We start from the raw sequence: 21701 nt of genomic DNA, 5'->3' as shown, positions 1-21701 counted from the left end.
GTGGGGGCATGTGGCAGCGGGGGCGTGGCCGAGCATCAGTTTGTGAATGGAGGGTGGGGTCAGGGAAGGTGAGTAGCCAAGTCGTTACACCCGTTGTCAATTGGGGTGTGTGTGTGTGTTTCTTGTAGTGATGGTGGAGCATAAGAGGACTCGGAGAGTCCCGATCTGAACCTGAGTGGTGTTTTGTTATTGGACTTCTGTGCTAGTCATGGTTTGTCCATAACGGACACCATGTTCGAGCATAGGGGTGTCCATAAGTGCACGTGGCACCAGGACACCTTAGGTCGGAGGTCGATGATCGACTTTGTTGTCGTTTCATCTGATCTCCGGCCCTATGTCTTGGACACTTGGGTGAAGAGAGGGGCTGAGCTGTCAACTGATCACCACCTGGTGGTGAGTTGGATCTGCTGGTGGAGGAGGAAGCTGGACAGACCTGGCAGGCCCAAACATATGGTGAAGGTCTGCTGGGAACGTCTGGCCGAGCACTCTGTTGGGGAGGTCTTTAACTCCCACCTCCGGGAGAGCTTCTCCCAGCTTCCGAGGGAGGCGGGGGACATTGAGTCTGAGTGGACCATGTTCTATGCCTCCATTGTCGACGTGGCTGTTCGGAGCTGTGGCCGCAAGGTCTCTGGTGCCTGTTGTGGCGGCAATCCCCGAACCCGGTGGTGGACACCGGAAGTAAGGGATGCCGTCAAGCTGAAGAAGGAGTCCTGTCAGGCCGTGTTGGCCTCCAGGACTCCTGAGGCAGCTGATGGGTATCGGCAGGCCAGGCGTGCCGCAGCTCGGGCAGTTGCGGAAGCAAAAACTCGGATCTGGGAGGAGTTCGGTGAGGCCATGGAGGAGGACTATCGGTCGGCCTCGAAGAAATTCTGGCAAACCGTCCGGCGCCTCAGGAGGGGGAAGCAGTACTCTGCCAACACTGTTTACAGTGCGGGTGGGGAGCTGTTGACCTCGACTGGGGACATTGTCGGGCAGTGGAAGGAATACTTCGAGGATCTCCTCAATCCCACTGTCACATCTTCCATTGAGGAAGCAGAGGCTGGAGGTGGACTCATCCATTACCCAAGCCAAAGTCACTGAGGTGGTTAGCAAGCTCCTCGGTGGCAGGGCACCAGGAGTGGATGAGATCCGCCCCGAATGTCTCAAGTCTCTGGATGTTGTGGGGCTGTCTTAGCTGACATGCCTCTGCAACATTGCGTGGCGGTCGGGGACAGTGCCTCTGGAGTGGCAGACTGGGGTGGTGGTCCTTCTTTTTAAGAAAGGGGACCGGAGAGTGTGCTTAGGGCTGGGTTCAAAAGATCGATCCACGATCCAATATCGATTCACGTTCAGAAAATACGAGATCAATTCAAAAATGTGTGGATCGATCTCTTGCAGGTGGCTATAGGCACTATTTTCTCGACCGCACAAGGACTGCTATAAAAAGTGGGTGCCGGCAAACGAAACCAAAACTTAAGAACGCAAGATGGCTGAAGCTGCACAGCTAAAATCACCGCCTAGCCTGAAAGCTGATGTATGGCATTACTTTGGATTCAAACATTACAAGGACAGAGACGAAGTTGACAGAACAAAAGCAGTGTTGCAAACTGTGCCACGTCGAGGTAAAATATAGTGGCAAATAAGCATCATTTTCTTACACAATTGCTGTGGTTGCTGAGGTGCTTTTTTTTTTTTCTTTGTGGTCAGAAACCCTGCCATGGGTATGTTATTCAACCAAAAGAGGGCCACTGAATGTCATGGTTTTGATTTAGAATTCAAATAAAACGTGGATTTTTTCATTCCAAAATAAATCCTTTAAATCCTTGACTCTTCTCTCTCTGTGTGTTCCTCTTACACATACACAGATACATGCACAAACACGTATGGGGCTGTTCCTGTCAATAGGGACAGTTTTTACTTTAAAGTGACAATCCAGCAATATCCAAGTAGATCGATATTGGATTGTGACCTTATGAATCGGAATCTAATCGATCCAGGAAATCTGGATCGATTCCCAGCCCTAAGTGTGCTCCAATTATAGGGGAATCACATTTCTCAGCCTCCCAGGGAAGGTTTACTCCAGGGTACTGGAGAGGAGAATTCGGCCAATAGTTGAACCTCGGATCCAAGAGGAGCAATGCGGCTTTTGTCCTGGTTGCGGAACACTGGACCAGCTCTATACCCTTCATAGGGTGCTCGAGGGTTCATGGGAGTTTGCCCAACCAGTCCACATGTGCTTTGTGGATTTGGAGAAGGCATTCAACCGTGTCCCTCGTGGTATTCTGTGGGGGGTGCTTCGGGAGTATGGGGTTCGGGGCTCTTTTGCTACGGGCTGTCCGGTCCCTGTACGAATGGAGCAGGAGTCTGGTTCGCATTGCCGGCAGTAAGTCAGACCTGTTCCCAGTGCATGTTGGACTCTGGCAGGGCTGCCCTTTGTCACCGGTTCTGTTCATAATCTTTATGGACAGAATTTCTAGGCACAGCAAGGGGCCGGAAGGAATCCTGTTTGGGAACCACATGATTTCATCTCTGCTTTTCGCAGATGATGTCCTGTTGGCTTCTTCAAACCAGGACCTTCAGCATGCACTGGGGCGGTTTGCAGTCGAGTGTGAAGCAGCTAGGATGAGAATCAGCACCTCCAAGTCAGAGGCCATGGTTCTCGACCGGAAAAGGGTGGCTTGCCCTCTCCAGGTTGGTGAAGTCCTGCCTCAAGTGGAGGAGTTTAAGTATCTCAGGATCTTGTTCACGAGTGAGGGAAGGATAGAGCGTGAGATCGACAGGCGGATCGGTGCAGCCCCCGCAGTGATGCGGTCGCTTTACTGGTCCGTCGTGGTGAAGAAGGAGCTGCGCCAAAAGGCGAAGCTCTCGATTTACTGGTCGATCTACATTCCGACTCTCACCTATGGTAATGAGCTTTGGGTAATGACCGAAAGAACAAGATCCGCGGATACAAGCGGCCAAAATGAGTTTCCTTCACAAGGTGGCTGGGCGCTCCCTTAGGGTGAGAAGCACAGTCACTTGGGAGGAGCTTGGAGTAGAGCCGCTGCTCCTCCACATCAAGAGGAATCAATTGAGGTGGCTCGGGCATCTCTTTCGGATGCCTCCTGGACGCCTCCCTGGGGAGGTGTTCCAGGCATGTCCCCCTGGGATGAGGCCCCGGGGAAGACCCAGGACACACTGGAGGGACTATGTCTCTCGGCTGGCCTGGGAACGCCTTGGTATTCTTCCCAAGGAGCTGGCCGAGGTGTCTGGGGAAAGGGAAGTTTGGGCTTCCATGCTCAGACTGTTGCCTCCGCGACCCGGCCCCGGATAAGCGGAAGAAGACGAGACAAGGATTTCCTTTTCTTTTCTGCTGGCTTTTAGCTGGTGGGAGAGTGGAGCCCACCATGTTTGCCCACGTCAACTTGTTTTGGTTAGAAGTAGGTCAAACGCCCCACAATGGTCACATGATATGGTTGCTCACTTGCTTTGGCAATTTTTTTGAATCATAAAATGCAGAACGCTTTTTATCTCAGCAAAACATTTACACATAGGACCCATGGTGTGTACAGCAGTGAAACATCTTGAAACTCCAACAACTAAGAAATACATTTTGCCCAGAATTCATCTTTGCAGTCAGAACTTTCAACTGAGCCAACGTTAAAGTATAATACTGTATGGTGTGGTGAGCTACAAGCAGTACGGAGTTATGTGCGGTGCACTTTCGTCCCTCACCCTATTTGCGCAACTGAATGTTGATTTTGATTTGAATCCTTACACCTAGTTGGTACTTTGTTTTGGTGCGCTGGGAAAAACGCAACATAACGTGTCCTCCTGTCTCTTTATACATGAGTGAGTTTATAATTGCATAGTGTTCTCCCCAGTAATTCACTTGCCTGTATAAACAGGAACAAGTAGAAGATGCCGTCATTCGCTGCTTGATGGGGTCCCTTGGAGAGTCTGCAGAGGAGCTCATCAAAGACTACCAGGTAAATTTTTACATCTCCTGATTATTCTTGTGTACATGGTAAATATGTCTGTTCTTCAACTTATTAATTTACTGTTAATATTTGTACACAGAAATCTCTACAGGTCAGTAACTCATGCCACTGTGTGGGGGGGGGGAACTTGCCCTTTTTAATTGAGATTATCAAATGTTGGGGCATTAGATTAATTAAACTGGAATTTAATATACCTGAAATAATAAAAGCAGACATTACTTTATTTCATTTACTCATTTTTTAAATTTTCTCCATTCAATTTTTTTTTGTTAATTCTGATTCAAAACTAGTTTTTCAGTAGAATTGAAGATTTGAGCCTGTTAAACCCCAACACTGAATCCAGTAGACTTGCATGTTTTTACTTACACTGTGGAACAAAGCAGATCTTTTTAAAATCCATTCATCCATCCATCCATCCATCCATCCATTATCTGTAGCCGCTTTATCCTGTTCTACAGGGTCGCAGGCAAGCTGAAGCCAATCCCAGCTGACAATGGGCGAGAGGTGAGGTACACCCTGGACAAGTCGCCAGGTCATCGCAGGGCTGACACAAGCACAAGCAACCATTCACACACTCATTCACACCTACGGTCAATTTAGAGCCACCAATTAACCTAACCTGCATGTCTTTGGACTGTGGGGGAAACCGGAGCACCCAGAGGAAACCCACGCGGACACGGGGAGAACATGCAAACTCCACACAGAAAGGCCCTTGTCGGCCGCTGGGCTCGAACCCAGGACCTTCTTGCTGTGAGGCGACAGTGCTAACCACGACACCACCGTGCCACCTCTTTTGAAATCAAACTGATTAAAAAAAAGATAAAATAACAAACTAATTTTTCCCAAGAAATAGTGAATGCAAATTCCCTACATAAGAACTTAACTCGTCTTTATATGTGTAAAAAGAAACATCAATAGTTGCTTACTTAATATTTAGCCAATGTCCTGTTCTAAGTGTTTTACTTGTGTTACATTATTGTTTGTATAGACAACACACATGGTGGCCACTTTAAAGGAACAGTCCACCGTACTTCCATAATGAAATATGCTCTTATCTGAATTGAGATGAGCTGCTCCGTACCTGTCCGAGCTTTGCGCAACCTCCTGGTCAGTCAGACGCGCTGTCACTCCTGTTAGCAATGTAGCTAGGCTCAGCATGGCCAATGGTATTTTTTGGGGCTGTAGTTAGATGCGACCAAACTCTTCCGTGTTTTTCCTGTTTACATAGGTTTATATGACCAGTGATATGAAACAAGTTCAGTTACACAAATTGAAACGTAGTGATTTTCTATGCTATGGAAAGTCCGCACTATAATGACAGGCGTACTAACACCTTCTGCGCGCTTCGGCAGCGCATTGATACGGAGCTCAGATATCAATGCGCTGCCGAAGTGCGCAGAAGGTGTTTTGAGTAGCCCTCATCTCTCATTGAGCTACGCATTTATTACTATTATACTGAGTCTCTCGTGTGAATTTTCTCATGATTTTTTTTTTGGACTGTGCTTCTTGTTAACTTTAAATATGCCACGTTTATAACACTTGGCCCGGGGGCTTATAGTGCTATGTTCTCTGGGAAGTTAGCGATGTATCCTTTGGGGGTGTGCACATCATGCTCACGGTGACACTTCAGCATGTGGTTTGTTTTTCTGTCTGTCTGTCTGTCTGTCTGTCTGTCTTGTCTAACTGTTTTTTGGTTTTGTATGGGCCTTCTAGTCTTTATGAAGTTATTTTCTGATTTTCTAATATGGTGGGTCACACTCTGCAGATTCAGTTACACTTGTACTGTTGTATCTTTTTCCTCCCCTGATGCATGACCTCACAGAGTAATCCTGCTCAGCAGTTTGGGGGACACTTGCTTAAATTCACTAGCTGCAATATAAAGGGATTGAATCAGCCTGTTAAGAGAGGCAAAGTTCTTCATCTTCAGAGTCTAGGGACACGCATTGCTTTCCTACAAGAAACCCACCTGAAAACTGTTCATCACTCCAGGCTGCATAAAAGGTGGGTTGGTCAACTATCATTCACACTACAATTGTAAGGCGAGGTGAGCTGCAATTCTCATGCATAAATCTGTGCCATTTATCCTATCAAATTTCAAACCAGATCCTAATGGAAGATACAGTACATCATAGTAACTGGTAAAATCTATAATACACCAGTGATCTTGACGAATGTTTATGCTCCAAATTGGGATGATAAATACTTTCAGTCCTTTTTGTCTTCCTTCCATGACATGCAAACTCTGTCTCATTTTGGGAGTTGACTTTAACTGCTGGCTTAACCCCTCTCTAGATCGCTCCTCTATGAATATGATACCTCAAACAAAGTCTGCAAAAATTATAAAATCCTTTTTAAAAGAGTTTGCTGTAACATATGTTTGGTGGTTTCTGAATCCTACCAGCAGAGCTTACTCCTTTTTCTTCACATAGGCACCACACTTTCAGACATATTATTTCTTAGTAGACAATCGATTACTACCTGCCGTACACTCCTCCACATATAACCCTATTGTCATATCTGATCATGGGCCTGTGACATTTGGAACTGAGCTGGAAAGGTCATACAAAGCCATGCCCACCATGGCGTTTTAATACCAGGCTTCTGTCTGATGAAAACTTTGTGAAATTTCTATCCAATCAGATCAATCTATTTATTGATATTAATAAAACTGAGGGCATATCTCCTTCTACTTTATGGGAAACATCCAAAGCTTACATTAGAGGACAAATAATCTCCTACTCAAGCTATGAAAAAAGGATGCTTGACAAAAGATTAACTAATTTAGCAACTCCGATCTCACAACTTGATCAAAATTACTTTCCTTGTCCAAATACATACAAAAACAAACTTGGATTGCAAGCGGAGTTCAATAACTTGTCAAGAAACTCTAACCGAGGATCTTTTATTCAAATGTAGATGTGCTCAGTATGAGCAAGGTGATAAGTCCAGTAAATTGCTAGCATGCCAGCTGCACCAAAGATCCTCAGCTCACCAAATTTTACAAATTTGAACACATACAGACACCACAACTGACCCACAACAAATACACGATCAGTTTAAAAACTTTTACAGTCACTTATACACCTTTGAGCAAGTCAGCTGTCAGATTTTGACTCCTTTTTTTAATAATCTCCCTCTACCAAACATAGACACAGCCTCAGCATCAATCTTAGAGCATCCAGTCTCAGCAGAGGAGATTACTAAAGCAGCTTGTGCGATGCAGAGTGGCAAATGTCCTGGGCCAGATGGTTATCCTGTTGAATTCTACAAGAAATTCTCAGATAAACTAACCCCTCTCCTATCTGACATGTTTAATGAGTCTTTCACATCCAAATGCTTTCCTCAATCTTTGCGACAAACATCAATCTCCTTGATATTAAAAAAGAACAAAGACCCGCTCGACTGCAGTTCATACAGACCCATCTCATCGGTCAATGTAGATGCAAAACTGTTAGCTAAAGTGTTGGCAGTGCATTTAGATTCAATCCTTCCTACATTAATTTCTAACGACCAAACTGGATTCATTAAAAATTTGCATGCCTTCAATGTCAGATGTCTATTTAACATTATATACGCCCCCTCTTCATCCACTAGTCCAGAAGCCATCATTTCTTTAGATGCTGAGAAGGTGTTTGACTGGGTGGAGTGGGAATACCTTTTCTATACTTTAGAGAAGTTTAGATTTGGACAAAACTTCATTTCATGGGTGAAACTTCTATATTACCTTCCTTCAGCTTCTGTTCGGACCAATAACAAATTCTGAATACTTTCCTCTCCAGCATGGTACCAGACAGGGCTGTCTTTTATCTCCTTTGCTATTGCCATTGAGATCCTTTCCATAGCCTTGGGCTGCCATCCACAGATCTCAGGAGCCTTTGGAGGGGATGCAGAACAAAAAGTTTCACTGTAATCCGATGATCTGCTCGTTTTCATCTCAAACCTCAGCTTGTCACTGCCACATGTGTTGTCCACACTGGAGACATTTGGATCAATCTCAGGCTATAAATTCAATTATGACAAATGTGCGCTGTTTCCTCTAAATGTAGCTGCTCATAAAGCCTCAGTCACAACCGGCCGTACGTGCTCCTACGGCTGGTCTATGTGCAAAAAACGCAAGAAACGCACGGAGGACGCGCATGTGACGTGCTGATTTTCGAGCCGTAGACTGGCCGCAGACTGGCCGCAGAGGTTCTTTGTCATGTCAAACAAACTCTACGGGCGCTTACGTTTTTTTTTCAGGTTGCAAGACAAACTTACGGCCAACGTGCGTCTTTCTCCACGGACAAAAAAACCCCACAGTGATTTGGGAAACGCCAAAAATCGCACGGCCAAAAAATCGTACGTCCGGTTGTGACTTAGGCTTAACTTTCCACTACACAAACTCATCTCATCATCTCTAGCTGCTTTATCCTGTTCTACAGGGTCGCAGGCAAGCTGGAGCCTATCCCAGCTGACTATGGGCGAAAGGCGGGGTACACCCTGAACAAGTCGCCAGGTCATCACAGGGCCAACACATAGACACAGACAACCATTCACACTCACATTCACACCTACGGTCAATTTAGAGTCACCAGTTAACCTAACCTGCATGTCTTTGGACTGTGGGGGAAACCGGAGCACCTGGAGGAAACCCACGCGGACACGGGGAGAACATGCAAACTCCACACAGAAAGGCCCTCGCCGGCCATGGGGCTCGATCCTGGACCTTTTTGCTGTGAGGCGACAGCGCTAACCACTACACCACCGTGCTGCCCCCACTACACAAACTACCATTTAAAATAGTCCTTGATAAATTCACATATCTATGTATCCAGGGTACAAATTCCTTTGAAAATCTTTTTAGGGCAAACTTTGAGCCTCTCCTTACTAGAACCAAACACGATCTAAAGTGCTGGTCACTACTTCCTTTATCTCTAGCTGGATGTGTTAATTCAACTGAAATGACAATTCTTCCCAGATTTTCATATCTCTTTCAATGTATACCAGTTTATTTAACAATATTTATCCATAGATTAGACGGGGTAATATCAGGGTTCCTTTGGCAAGGATGGGCTCCAAGACGTCATAAAACGAAGTTCGAAAGACCAAAGAACCTAGGAGGACTCGGACTCCCCAACTTTCAGTACTCCGACTGGGCTACAAATCTACATGTGTTACATCATTGGTTACAGGTTGACAACTCAAACGATACTGCTGCCTGGCTGAAGATTGAATCAGTCTCTTGTAAACCATCCTCCCTCCCAGCTCTCTTATATTCTTCAGGAAACACTCCTTCTATACACTACACTAAAAATATTTTAGCTAAATCTACCCTCAGAATTTTGATGCAGTATAAAATACATTTTAGCATGCAGTCTTGGTCACCCCATGCCCCTACTCCATCACTAATGGGCACAAGCAGGTATCACTTCTTTCAGTGATATGTACATTGGTGGAATTTTTGCCTCGTTTCAGCAACTAACAGAGACATTTCCTTTGAATAAAACTTTTTTTTCAGTATCTACAGAATCGCAGCTTTGTCTGTGCCAAGACTTCTAACTTCCCCTTTCAACCAGCAAATACACAAATAGATATATTTCTAAAACCAGTCCATGGTAAAAAGGGCATTATATTCTGTATGTATAGTATAATTTGCTATGAATACAACCTTACGTTATCTTCCATTAAGAACCTCTGGGAATGGGATCTTGGAGAGGTGCCTGATGAGGACATTTGGGAGAAAATCTTGTATCGAGTACATTCCTCCTTTTTCTGTGCCAAACACGGACTCTTACCTTACCTTAGGTTACCTTAGGTGTTACTGGTCGCAGGTGCCTCTGGGACCAGATCCTTAGCCACTTCTTAACTATAGTGGTTATTGGTCTAGCTGAGGTGCACATGTGTGAGGAATGCCTGCGACTGCTTCCCAGTTATGCAGTAGTCTATGGTCTCGCCAATGGACATCCAGCCGGTTTTTAAAAGCGCTGAGTGTAGGGGCAGATACAGTGTGTTCAGTGAGAGAATTCCAGTGCTGGAATACACGATGGCTGAAGGAGTTCTGACGCAGGGTAGTATGGGCGGTTTGCTTCTTCAGCTTCAGAGAGTGTCCTCTGGTATTGCCAGGGTCTGCGAGCTGGAGAGTTGGGCTGGCAGTGGGATCATAGAGGCCTTTGAGAATTTTAAAGGTATCTATCATATCGCCCCTTAGTCTACAGAAGGCCAGGGTTGGTAGACATAATTTTCTAAGACGATCTTCATAACTCAGACCTTTTAAAGATGGTACTTGGCTGGTGGCCCTCCTTTGCACAGTCTCTAGGGTGCTTATGTCCTTTTTCAGGTAGGGACACCATATGGATGAGCCATACTCAAGATGAGGGTGAACTAGACTCTTATAAAGAAGCAGGAATGTCTCTTCATCCAAATATGTGTATGTTCTCCTTATAATACCCATGATGGTATTCCCCTTCTGGGCCCTGGTTGCAATCTCTTCACTGAACTTCATTTGGTTGTCCCATATGATACCCAGATCTTTCTCTTTCTTCACCTGACTTAGAACCATCCTTCTCCCATCTTCTGTAGTCATCCAGTAGTTCTCTGGTAGGTCTTCTCTGTTTCCAACCGCCATAACCTTACACTTCTCTGGGTGAAAACGAAGTAACCAGTCATCACTCCAGGATAGTAGGTTATCAATGTCCCTCTGGAAAAGCTCATCTTCATGTGACCTAATTCTACGGTACAACTTGGTATCATCCGTGTAAATCATAATATTAGACTGAACATTGCTGGGGAGGTCGTTGATGAACAGGATAAAAAGGACCGGTCCTAGCACGGATCCCTGGGGAATACCGCTCGTTACGTTCCCCCATGATGAACAGGCACCATTTACTTGTACCCGTTGTCTTCTGTTTGAGAGGAAACCCTGAATCCACTGGCATATCCGACCCATAATACCGTAATTTCGGACCTTTGACATGAGGCGTTTATGTGGCACAGAATCAAAGGCCTTCTGGTAATCGAGGTAACAGACATCCAGCGTGCCACCATCATCCAGCCATTCTGCCCAGTCTTCCAGGACCCGAAGGAGCTGAAGTGTTGTTGACCTCCCTGCCAGGAAGCCATACTGACAATTACTGAAGAGATGTAAATTTGCCATGTGCTCCATTATACCCTCCTTGATGATGTGCTCCAGCACCTTATAGGTGACACAAGTAAGGCTTACCGGCCTATAATTACTGGCTGATCGTCTGTCGTTCTTCTTGTGTATGGCAGAGATATTTGCATCTCTCCATACATCTGGAAGTTCACCAGTTTTGATGCTTTTCCTGTATATGACTACCAGCGGAATACAGAGGACATCTGCCAGTTCATGGAGGACTTTTGGGTGTAACAGATCAGGTCCTGGTGCTTTGGCTGGGTTGAGTTTCCTCAATTGCTTGGCCACAATGTCCTCGGAGATGGCGACTGATGTTAATCTCGGCAGGTTTGTATCCAATCTAAAGGGAGGTGAGGGTGGGTCAGTGTCTGGTTCAGCCGTGAATACTGAGAGGAAAAAGTTTGCCAATACCGCTGCCTTATCTGTATCCGTCTCTACCATACCTTGCAGATTATTTTCCCCATTTCTGTATAGGTCAGGTATCCTGTCCTTGACTTTCATCTTGGACTTGACATAGCCCCAAAACTTCTTTGGATTGAGTTTTACTTCTCGGGCAATATGCTTTTCCAGAACCCTTTGTGCTCTTCTGGTAGCTGACTTTACTTTGTTTCTCAGTCTTTTGTACTCGCGATCTTTCTGAGATGTTCTAGTTTCCATCAGCCTTTGCCAGGCTCTATGTTTCCTGTTGATCAGTTCAAGGTCAGCACGGCCTAAGCCTTTGGCTTTCTTCTTCGAGGCACTCCTTATTGTTTTATTCGGGATATGTTCATCCTGCACTGAAAGTGAAATTTCAACAAACTTCTCGTACATGCTATTTATTTTTTGCCTCACTCAAAATGGTGTCCCAATCCATAGACAATAGGTTACGTTTCATAGCATCATAATCACCTTTGTGATATTGATACACAGTTCTTTCTGGTATGTTTCGACTCCCGTGGCACAAGAAGTCAAATATAACACATGCATGGTCACTCTTCCCAAGCGGGCTTTCACAGACTACGTTAATCACCATATTTTCCTCATTGGAGAATATCAAATCCAGTGTATGTGGATTTTGACCATATCGCCCACGTGTCGGTTCCCTTACATGTTGGTAGAGAAAAGAATCCCTACAACTATCCAAAAAATCCATACAGTATTTCTCAGGTGAGCTCCAAGTGATCCAGTCTATCCGAGGCATGTTAAAATCACCCATTACCAGTATATGGGAGATTGGGAGATTCTTTAATTCATGCATAAAGATGTTCAATTTAGCAGAGTTCTCAGGGTTAGAGTTTGGACTTCTGTAGATACATCCTACAGCAAGACTCTTGTTGTTATCCAGTCTAATTTTTAACCATAACATTTCACTGAATGTTGAGTCCATTACAAGGGGGGAGGCATTCAGGTCAGATTTCACCAACATGACAATACCTCTTCTGTTCTTATCTACAAGGTCACTAGTGAATGCTGTGAATGCCATCAGATTATCATCAACGTGATAATCTGATGGTTCCACATTGTACGTTCTGGATTTAGGTACTACCTCTGTGATGGCTATCACATCTGGTTGCTTGTTCATGGTGTTTATTCTGAACCTTAGTTCGGTCATTTTGTTGGGCAGTGAGCCCGCATTTGTCATAAAACAGACTAATCTGCCATTTCCTCCCCCACTTTGCTGATGGAAATTTATTGGCTTGGGGTGCCGCCTGTGGCGCCCTGAACCACTTCTGGCTGCTCCACAGTTTGAGTTTGTGCCTGCAGCGGTTGACTCCCCCGTCTTCTCACAATCTTTGGTTTCCATTGGGGCCCACATGACCTGACACGATACACCCAGTTTCCCGATGGTTCATTACGGGACTTCTCTCTGGCTTCACTAACCAGATCTTTGAGTTGAGATCTTTCATCCTTCGTGAGATCATGGGAAATGCTAACATCTTTATATGGCATCTCCGCTTCTCTGAGATGATAGGTGTTCAGGTATATCCGTCTCTCATCGTTTTTGTCCGAGAGCTTAACTCGGAGTGGTCTGTTTTTCCCAGCTTCCCATTTTCCAAGCCTAGCTACCTCCACTACATTGACATCTGTTATATCAAGTGCCTCGCTGCACAGATTCAAGAAAAACTCCTTGTCTTCTACCTTCCTGTCCTTTTCCTTCTTAGATTTCCCCTCCTGTGCTCTATGGATGATGAGGTTAAACTCCCCTTTCTTCTTTGTCATTTTCTTCACTAGTGTACTGCTGCATAGCATCCTTAACTATGAAGGATAGCGAGTTAGTAGGCTTAGCTAAGTTCTTAGGGCCTTAAAGTAAGACTCACCATTATCTGTGCTAAAGGACGCTCCTTCACTGTCATCTGTTTTGATTAATTCAGGAATAAGTGTCCTTGAGTATCTCTCTCATCTTAACCTCAGTGAGCAATTGAGATGGACCAGTGTTGGTGGTATTTGCTGGTATATTGGCACACATTCCCTCCAGTTTCTTAACTCGCTCCATAAGGTTTTCGAGTATTGTTGTCACATTCCCAACTGTGCCGAGCTCCATGAATGATCTCACATCATGAATACACATGTCACAGCAATAGATGACATTTGCCAGACTGAAGATGCTATATTGTTGAGACTTCAGTGACATGCATTTGGCGCAGACATGTTTATGACACCTCCCACATTCCACCATCTTGGCATTCGGGTCAGTAAAGATTCCATCACATTTCTGACATACCCAGATGTCATCATTCTCCTGAACTGACTGGGATGACTGGATGGTGTCTTCTTCTCCTGCAACCTCGGCCTGAGGCTTTGTAGTCTTTGATCTGGTTGACATTGTCAGCAGTTGAGAGCGTCTTCGGGCTTTGTCTGGTTACCTGGCTCCAGCGGGCGCCAGTTACAGTTTAAGATTCTCCACTGTACGCACTGGAGTAAGGAGAAGCTCTCTAAGATATACCCACACATAAGCCCCCTCTGTGACCGATGCCAGCAAGCCCCAGCCTCTTTAATATATAATGTTCTTGTCTTGCCCCTCTCTTCACAACTACTGGACTGACATCTTCAGTATTCTATCTACTATATTAAATGTACCTTTTGATCCTATTTCAGTAACCATTTTTTGGTGTGCTACCCTCCACCCTACTGATACCTAAATATATGGCTGATTTCATAGCATTCACCACTCTATTAGCTAGGAGATTAATTTTACTGAAATGGAAGGTCAAGGTAAACTTTATCCCACAGGGGGAAACTCATGTGGTCAATATTGCACGTCTCACAAAACATATAGTATACAACAGATAACATGACACAGTAAACATACCACATTACAGACATAAGACATACAGAGACACAGTGGGGCAAAAAAGTATTTAGTCAGCCACCAATTGTGCAAGTTCTCCCACTTAAAAAGATGAGAGAGGCCTGTAATTTTCATCATAGGTACACTTCAACTATGAGAGACAGAATGGGGGAAAGAATCCAGGAAATCACATTGTAGGATTTTTAATGAATTAATTGGTAAATTCCTCGGTAAAATAAGTATTTGATCACCTACAAACAAACAAGATTTCTGGCTCTCACAGACCTGTAACTTCATCTTTAAGAGGCTCCTCTGTCCTCCACTCATTACCTGTATTAATGGCACCTGTTTGAACTCGTTATCAGTATAAAAGACACCTGTCCACAACCTCAAACAGTCACACTCCAAACTCCACTATGGCCAAGACCAAAGAGCTGTCAAAGGACACCAGAAACAAAATTGTAGACCTGCACCAGGCTGGGAAGACTGAATCTGCAATAGGTAAGCAGCTTGGTGTGAAGAAATCAACTGTGGGAGCAATTATTAGAAAATGGAAGACATACAAGACCACTGATAATCTCCCTCGATCTGGGGCTCCACGCAAGATCTCACCCCGTGGGGTCAAAATGATCACAAGAACGGTGAGCAAAAATCCCAGAACCACACGGGGGGACCTAGTGAATGACCTGCAGAGAGCTGGGACCAAAGTAACAAAGGCTACCATCAGTAACACACTACGCCGCCAGGGACTCAAATCCTGCAGTGCCAGCCGTGTCCCCCTGCTTAAGCCAGTACATGTCCAGGCCCATCTGAAGTTTGCTAGAGAGCATTTGGATGATCCAGAAGAGGATTGGGAGAATGTCATATGGTCAGATGAAACCAAAATAGAACTTTTTGGTAAAAACTCAACTTGTCATGTTTGGAGGAGAAAGAATGCTGAGTTGCATCCAAAGAACACCATACCTACTGTGAAGCATGGGGGTGGAAACATCATGCTTTGGGGCTGTTTTTCTGCAAAGGGACCAGGACGACTGATCCGTGTAAAGGAAAGAATGAATGGGGCCATGTATCGTGAGATTTTGAGTGAAAACCTACTTCCATCAACAAGGGCATTGAAGATGAAACGTGGCTGGGTCTTTCAGCATGACCATGATCCTAAACACACCGCCCGGGCAACGAAGGAGTGGCTTCGTTAGAAGCATTTCAAGGTCCTGGAGTGGCCTAGCCAGTCTCCAGATCTCAACCCCATAGAAAATCTTTGGAGGGAGTTGAAAGTCCGTGTTGCCCAGCGACAGCCCCAAAACATCACTGCTCTAGAGGAGATCTGCATGGAGGAATGGGCCAAGATACCAGCAACAGTGTGTGAAAACCTTGTGAAGACTTACAGAAAATGTTTGACCTCTGTCATTGCCAACAAAGGGTATATAACAAAGTATTGAGATGAACTTTTGTTATTGACCAAATACTTATTTTCCACCATAATTTGCAAATAAATTCTTTAAAAATCAGACAATGTGATTTTCTGGATTTTTTTTTTCTCATTTTGCCTCTCATAGTTGAAGTATACCTATGATGAAAATTACAGGCCTCTCTCATCTTTTTAAGTGGGAGAACTTGCACAATTGGTGACTGACTAAATACTTTTTTGCCCCACTGCATCATAAAAAGTCAAGGGAAAAAATAGAAAACACAAAGAGAGAAAAAAAATGGACAAGCTATGACTTTACATTGCAATACCAGACAGAATTGCATGGATGTGCAGAGAGGTAAATTAACTTAAAATACAACAGTGCATATACTAGGTCTATTGTTATATAGTCTAATTGCTGTAGGCACAAATGACTTTTATAGTAGGGGAGAGTGGGGAGGAGTGAGCCATGGGGAGAAGTGAACCACTTAAAATTTTTCTAAATTTAGCCAGGGTTTATCCCAGTTAACTTGTCATATGAAGTCACCAGGGAATTCCCCTGACTTCAACCCACAGTGGATGGAAGCCTGGCACCCTGCTCACAATAGGAGAACAAAAGTCTAAAATTCAAGGTCGTAAGTAAATATTTCACTTAACATGTTTTTTCATCCTATTGTCTAATAAACCAAGATAACAATCACGTTGTTGTTGTTGTTGTTGTTTATTAGGCATGTACTATGGTATTGTGTGATGACATAACCTGGGCCACATCCTTCCGTTCAAATGTAGGTCGACATCAGAAGCAATGGCGGGTCGTTTTGGGAGGAGTGAGCCACACAGTGCATGGGAGGAGTGAGCCTAGGCTCACTCCTCCCTTCAGTGGCCCACTCCTCCCTTAACTAATCTTGTGTCATGGTGATACATTACCGTGCTAATACTTTTACATGTAATTAAGGTATGGGGCTATAATCCACAGATTACCAATAATCCTACCAACCCTTACCATTGTTAAATCTCTTCTCTCCGGACAACAATATTGCCTGTTAATCAAGATCAAATTTTCTCTAAACTATCACCAAAAATTGAAACGCTGTTAATTTTTGTATGCTGGGATGGCATACGAGGTACCTATACTTCTGTTGTAGGCTTTAAGAAGCCTTGAGTTCCAATTTCAGGTTAGTTGGTTATTTGGCTAAGCGTGCCCATTACTAGTATCTCATTTCAGATTATTTTGGTGTTTCGGCTAAAGACAGGCCTCAGGTTTAATTATGTTTTATAGACTGTAATGCTGCTGTGCAAACACGTGTTCCTACAAAAAAAAACTTATAATAGCTGGACTTTTTTTGTTAAGATTTTAGATTTTTTTGATATCTTTACTGTTTTACAGTCTGATTTGTTTTTTTTTAATACATTTCATTTGTTACAGTTCAAATAAAAGTTTGTATTTCATGACAATTGTCATTTGTTCATGATTTCAAGCCAGTGGTCCAGTCCTCCCCATGGGGTGGTTCACACCTCCCTTAGATCGGGAGGAGTGAGCCATAAAATTAACAGGCTTTTTCTCCCATCTGTAGAACTGATGGTTGCATGATTAGTTGTACAACTTGGTTCGTGTTGCAACTACTCTGAATACCTTTCATTTGCATAGGATCATTTTAACTTCAGCCATTTTATTTTGGCTAGGGGTCCAAAAATAAAAAAAGCGGCTCACTCCTCCCCACTCTCCCCTACCTAGTTGTCCTGATTACTCGCTGCAAAATTCTACCATTTGACCTGCTATTCATGACGAACTTCTGAAACAAAGGATGTGTTGAATCATCTAAAATTTGCTCAATCTTTTGTAAAATAAGTTCATTATACAGCTGAGCTGCAGATACCTGGTCAACTCCAATGACCCTACTGGCTAATGCCGCTTTTCCACTACAAACGCGGCTGAGCCGTGCCGTGCTGAGTCGAGCTGAGCGGGGCTGTTGGAGTTGCATTTCGACTACAACCGCGCTGAACCGTGCTGGCTGGAAGTGGGTGGACACATTGGGTGGAGTTAGCGAAAGTGGGTGGACGTCACGTGATGTCGTTAAGCAGCGCAAACAGTGACATCAGTGACAGTGGCGGAACAAGTCAGAGCCGGGCCGGGGGCGGGGCAAATGACCGGGCCCTTTATTAAAGCTTATCATAACATCATTTTAGGCTACAAAATGTCCGCAACTGCGGTGTTTACCAATTTCAACACTACCAGGTGCAACTATGTTATTTAGTACATCAAGTCCTTCAAACGAACATGTAACTCAGAAACAAAAAACATTAGGATACTGTACATGGCTCATAATAAAACATCAATAGCCTATACTGCGCACATTATTTGAAGGGCATATGAATGAGCGCTCAGAGGTTGCAACGGTGACAGGAAGAGTCAGAAATAAAAGGAGGGCGGTGCAAACCTCACTGAATGCACTGTGTTTACCAATTTCAACACTACGGGGTGCAACTATGTTATTTTGTACATTAAGTCCTTCAAACGAACATGTAACTCAGAAACAAAAAAACATTAGGTGACATACTGTACATGGGTCATATAATAAAACATCAATAGCCTACTGCGCGCATTATTTGAAGGGCATACGACGAGCCTTGCGCTCCGCGAACTCGTCCACGATGCTCTGTATGTCACTGATTCAGTGAGCTTTTAAGTGGTAGTCTCACGACCCGAATAGTAAACAATAAACATGGAGGACATGGAGTCGTTAATGTTGCTGGTCTTGGTGCTGTGGCTTGTTGTCACCGACAACGCCAACAGATACTGACTGGCAAGAGCGTATAGATGAGGCGAGGCGCATAAGGCTTCAGAAATTCTCGTAATTCGTAATTCTTCTTCTTCCGGGTTTGCGGTGTTTACAGATCCCAGCGCGCTCGCGGGGCGTGTGTGGGCATGTGAGGACACTCCTCCTCACCAATCAGTGCACAGGGGAGTGTCTGCTCACGCCTCCAGCCTCACTCGGCACGGTTTGGCTCGCTTCAGCCCCACTCCAAAACGGTGCGAGTTTTAGGGGCTAAGCAGGGCTGAAACGAGCTGAGTCGTGCTGGTTTTTGGTAGTCGAAACGCGAGCCGTGTCGGGCTGAAGTGAGCTGAAGCGAGCTGAAGTGAGCTGAAAAAGGGTAGTGGAAAAGGGCCATAATTTAACAATGTGCTGTAATTTCTTATGGTCCTGTGCATGCATATTTCCAAAAGTGCAAATTAGGCCAAAAGACAAGACACTCTGCAAAAAAGCTTTGTAGAATAGTTGGAGAATGCCACTATCTAATCTAAAAACTTTTAATTTCCTAAGAAAAAACATCCTTTGTTGCAATTTCTTACACTTGGTCTGTGCACACTGATTTAAACACAACTTATAAATTTCAATTCCTAAATACTTGTAAGATGAGACCTGCTCTATCTGTTCACCATTAATCTCAGATGGAGATGCAGTTATTCCTTTCTTACTGAAATCTACTATCATTTCTTTTGTTTTCTTTACATTGACCAGTAGAAAGTTATTTGTACACCACTTAATGAATCCTTGAACCTTCTTTTCAAACCCTTCAAGAGATGAAGGGTTGGAATCTAAAAACCCAACCAGTGCTGTATCATCAGCATACTTAAAATAGGTATGAGCTGAAGAGGATGCTTGGCAATCATTAGTATACAATGTGTAGAGGATGGGTGATAGTATGCAACCCTGTGGTGCTCCAGTATTAATGCTTTTGAGAGAGGAGATGTGTGAGTTAAATTTTACTTGCTGACTGCGGTCAGTCAAGAAATCATGAATCCATAGAATAATTCTAGGATTTACTCCAAGGTGTAATTGTTTCCTCACCATCAGATGCGGCTGGATTGTATTAAAAGCACTGCTAAAATCTATAAATACAATCTTAACCAGGCTCCTGGCTTGTTCAAGGTGCTCATGCACATTATTAATCAAGGAAAGAAGCGCATCCTCAAACCCCCTCTTGGCACGATAGGCAAATTGGCAAGGATCTAGTAGGTGTGAAACCTCAGAAAGGAGCTGTTTTAAAATTATTTTTTCAAAGCATTTCATCACTGTAGATGTGAGTGCCACTGGGTGCAAGTCATTAAGTTCTATAGGTCTATTGTTCTTGGGCACTGGCACTATTAATTACTTTTTCCATAGACTAGGCACCACACCAGTGTCTATGGACAGCTGAACAGCCTCTGAAAAGGCTGTGCCAGCTCATCTGCGCACATTTTTTAGTGTTCTACTGCTAATACCGTCAGGCCCACTAGCTTTATAAGAACTTATACGTCTAAAAAATGCTTTGACCTCATCAGTAGGAATCTCAACACCCACACCCACCATGCCTCTGACTTCCATGCTAGCCAAACACTGTTCTGTTTTAAAGTCATGTGTATCAAATCTACAATAGAAGTTGTTTAACTCATTAGACATGTCAAGCTCATTCTCCACTGCCATAAGATTATTCTTAGGCTTGTAACCTATAATTGCTTGTACCCCTTGCCATGCTCTTCTAGTATTATTTTTAAAAAACCCTTCAAGTTTATGTTTGTATGCTGCCTTACAGTCCCGAATCAAATTTTTAATCTTCCTCTGTACAGTCTTTGTCTTCCCTATTTCCCCCCAATTTAAACAAGTGCTTCTTCTGATTAAGAATGTGTTTTAATTCCAGAGTCGCCCATGGTTTATTGTTGGGGAACAGTTTGATAGTCTTTTTGGGTATAATTGTGTCCTTGCAGAATTGTGTGTATCCAGCGATAGCGAACGCTGCATCATTTACATTGTCAGTCCCATCGGTCACTACATCCCAATCTGTGCGCGCAAGACACTCCTGAAGTGCGTCAGTCGCGGTAGTAGTCCAGCATTTAACCTCCAGCTTTTTAACCTTCTCGCGCCTAAGCTGAGGCACATAGGCAGGAGTTAGTCTAATCATGTTGTGGTCCGAGTTTCCCAGACCGAGCAATGCTTTAGTAGAATGCGTCCTGTATGTTGCCATAGCAGTGGTCAAGGCAGGCTTTATCACATGTGGGACAGGTGACATATTGCTGGTACGTAAGTAGGTGTTCTTTTAGGCTACAGAGATTGAAATCTCCCATTATAAAATTAGCCACATCGGGAGCATCTGCCTCTGCCTGCAACACAAGTTCATAAAGCATAGTAGCGGTGGCCTGTGTATCTGCTGAGGGCACAATATACACAACAAAAAGTCTAATTTGATGAATTTCCCTAGGCAGATGATAAGGCCTTAGACAGAGCGAAAGTAACTCAATGTCCTTTGTACAGACACGGTGCTTTATTGTGATATGCTTAGGGTAACAATACTTATTGTTGACGAACACACACACCACCTCCTCTCTTTTTCCCCAGAGTCCAGATTGCGGTCCATCCTCACCAATGTGAAGCCCTGTAGGTCGATAGATGAGTCCGGGTCCGCCTCCGTGAGCCAGCTCTCTGTCAAGCAGATCAGACATGATTGCCAGTAGTCCGAAAGGTATCGAGTGCAGGCCCGCAACTCATCCACCTTATTCCGTAAACTCTGGACATTACCCAGCATAACCGATGGAAGTGGTTGCCTGTAGGGTTGCCTTTTGATCCGCTCCCGAACTGCTCCCTTCCTTCCACGTTTCCTTGGTTTAGAGTTGTTGCTACTTCTGATACACTCGATTGGTAATAGCGATGTATCATTAAACTGGATACAGTATGTGCACAAGGAGCTATGAGGCTCAACAGAAAGTCCCGGGTGTAGATGGTGCGGCCTGTCTGGCCTCCATGAATGAAGTTGTAGCCAACTACATATGTGGCGAGATCAAGTGAAAGGGTGACCAGAATCAGCAACAAAAAGTATGGATTAAGCCTCATAATTGCAATTTCGCGGATTTGAATCTAATATCACTGTTATGTTGTGTCTTAACACAAAACAAACAAA

The 21701-nt window shown here is 44.2% G+C and overlaps 1 protein-coding gene across 1 annotated transcript in view; it reads right to left on the bottom strand.

Moving 5' to 3' along the window:
- Positions 1-21701, bottom strand: part of LOC132866609 (macrophage mannose receptor 1-like) — a 90863-nt gene that overhangs the window by 57206 nt on the left and 11956 nt on the right. The window lies entirely within an intron of this gene.

The sequence above is a fragment of the Neoarius graeffei genome, chromosome 18, assembly GCF_027579695.1.
Source record: "Neoarius graeffei isolate fNeoGra1 chromosome 18, fNeoGra1.pri, whole genome shotgun sequence".
In the NCBI taxonomy this organism is placed as follows: domain Eukaryota; kingdom Metazoa; phylum Chordata; class Actinopteri; order Siluriformes; family Ariidae; genus Neoarius; species Neoarius graeffei.
This window is presented reverse-complemented; position numbering and strand designations above follow the sequence as displayed.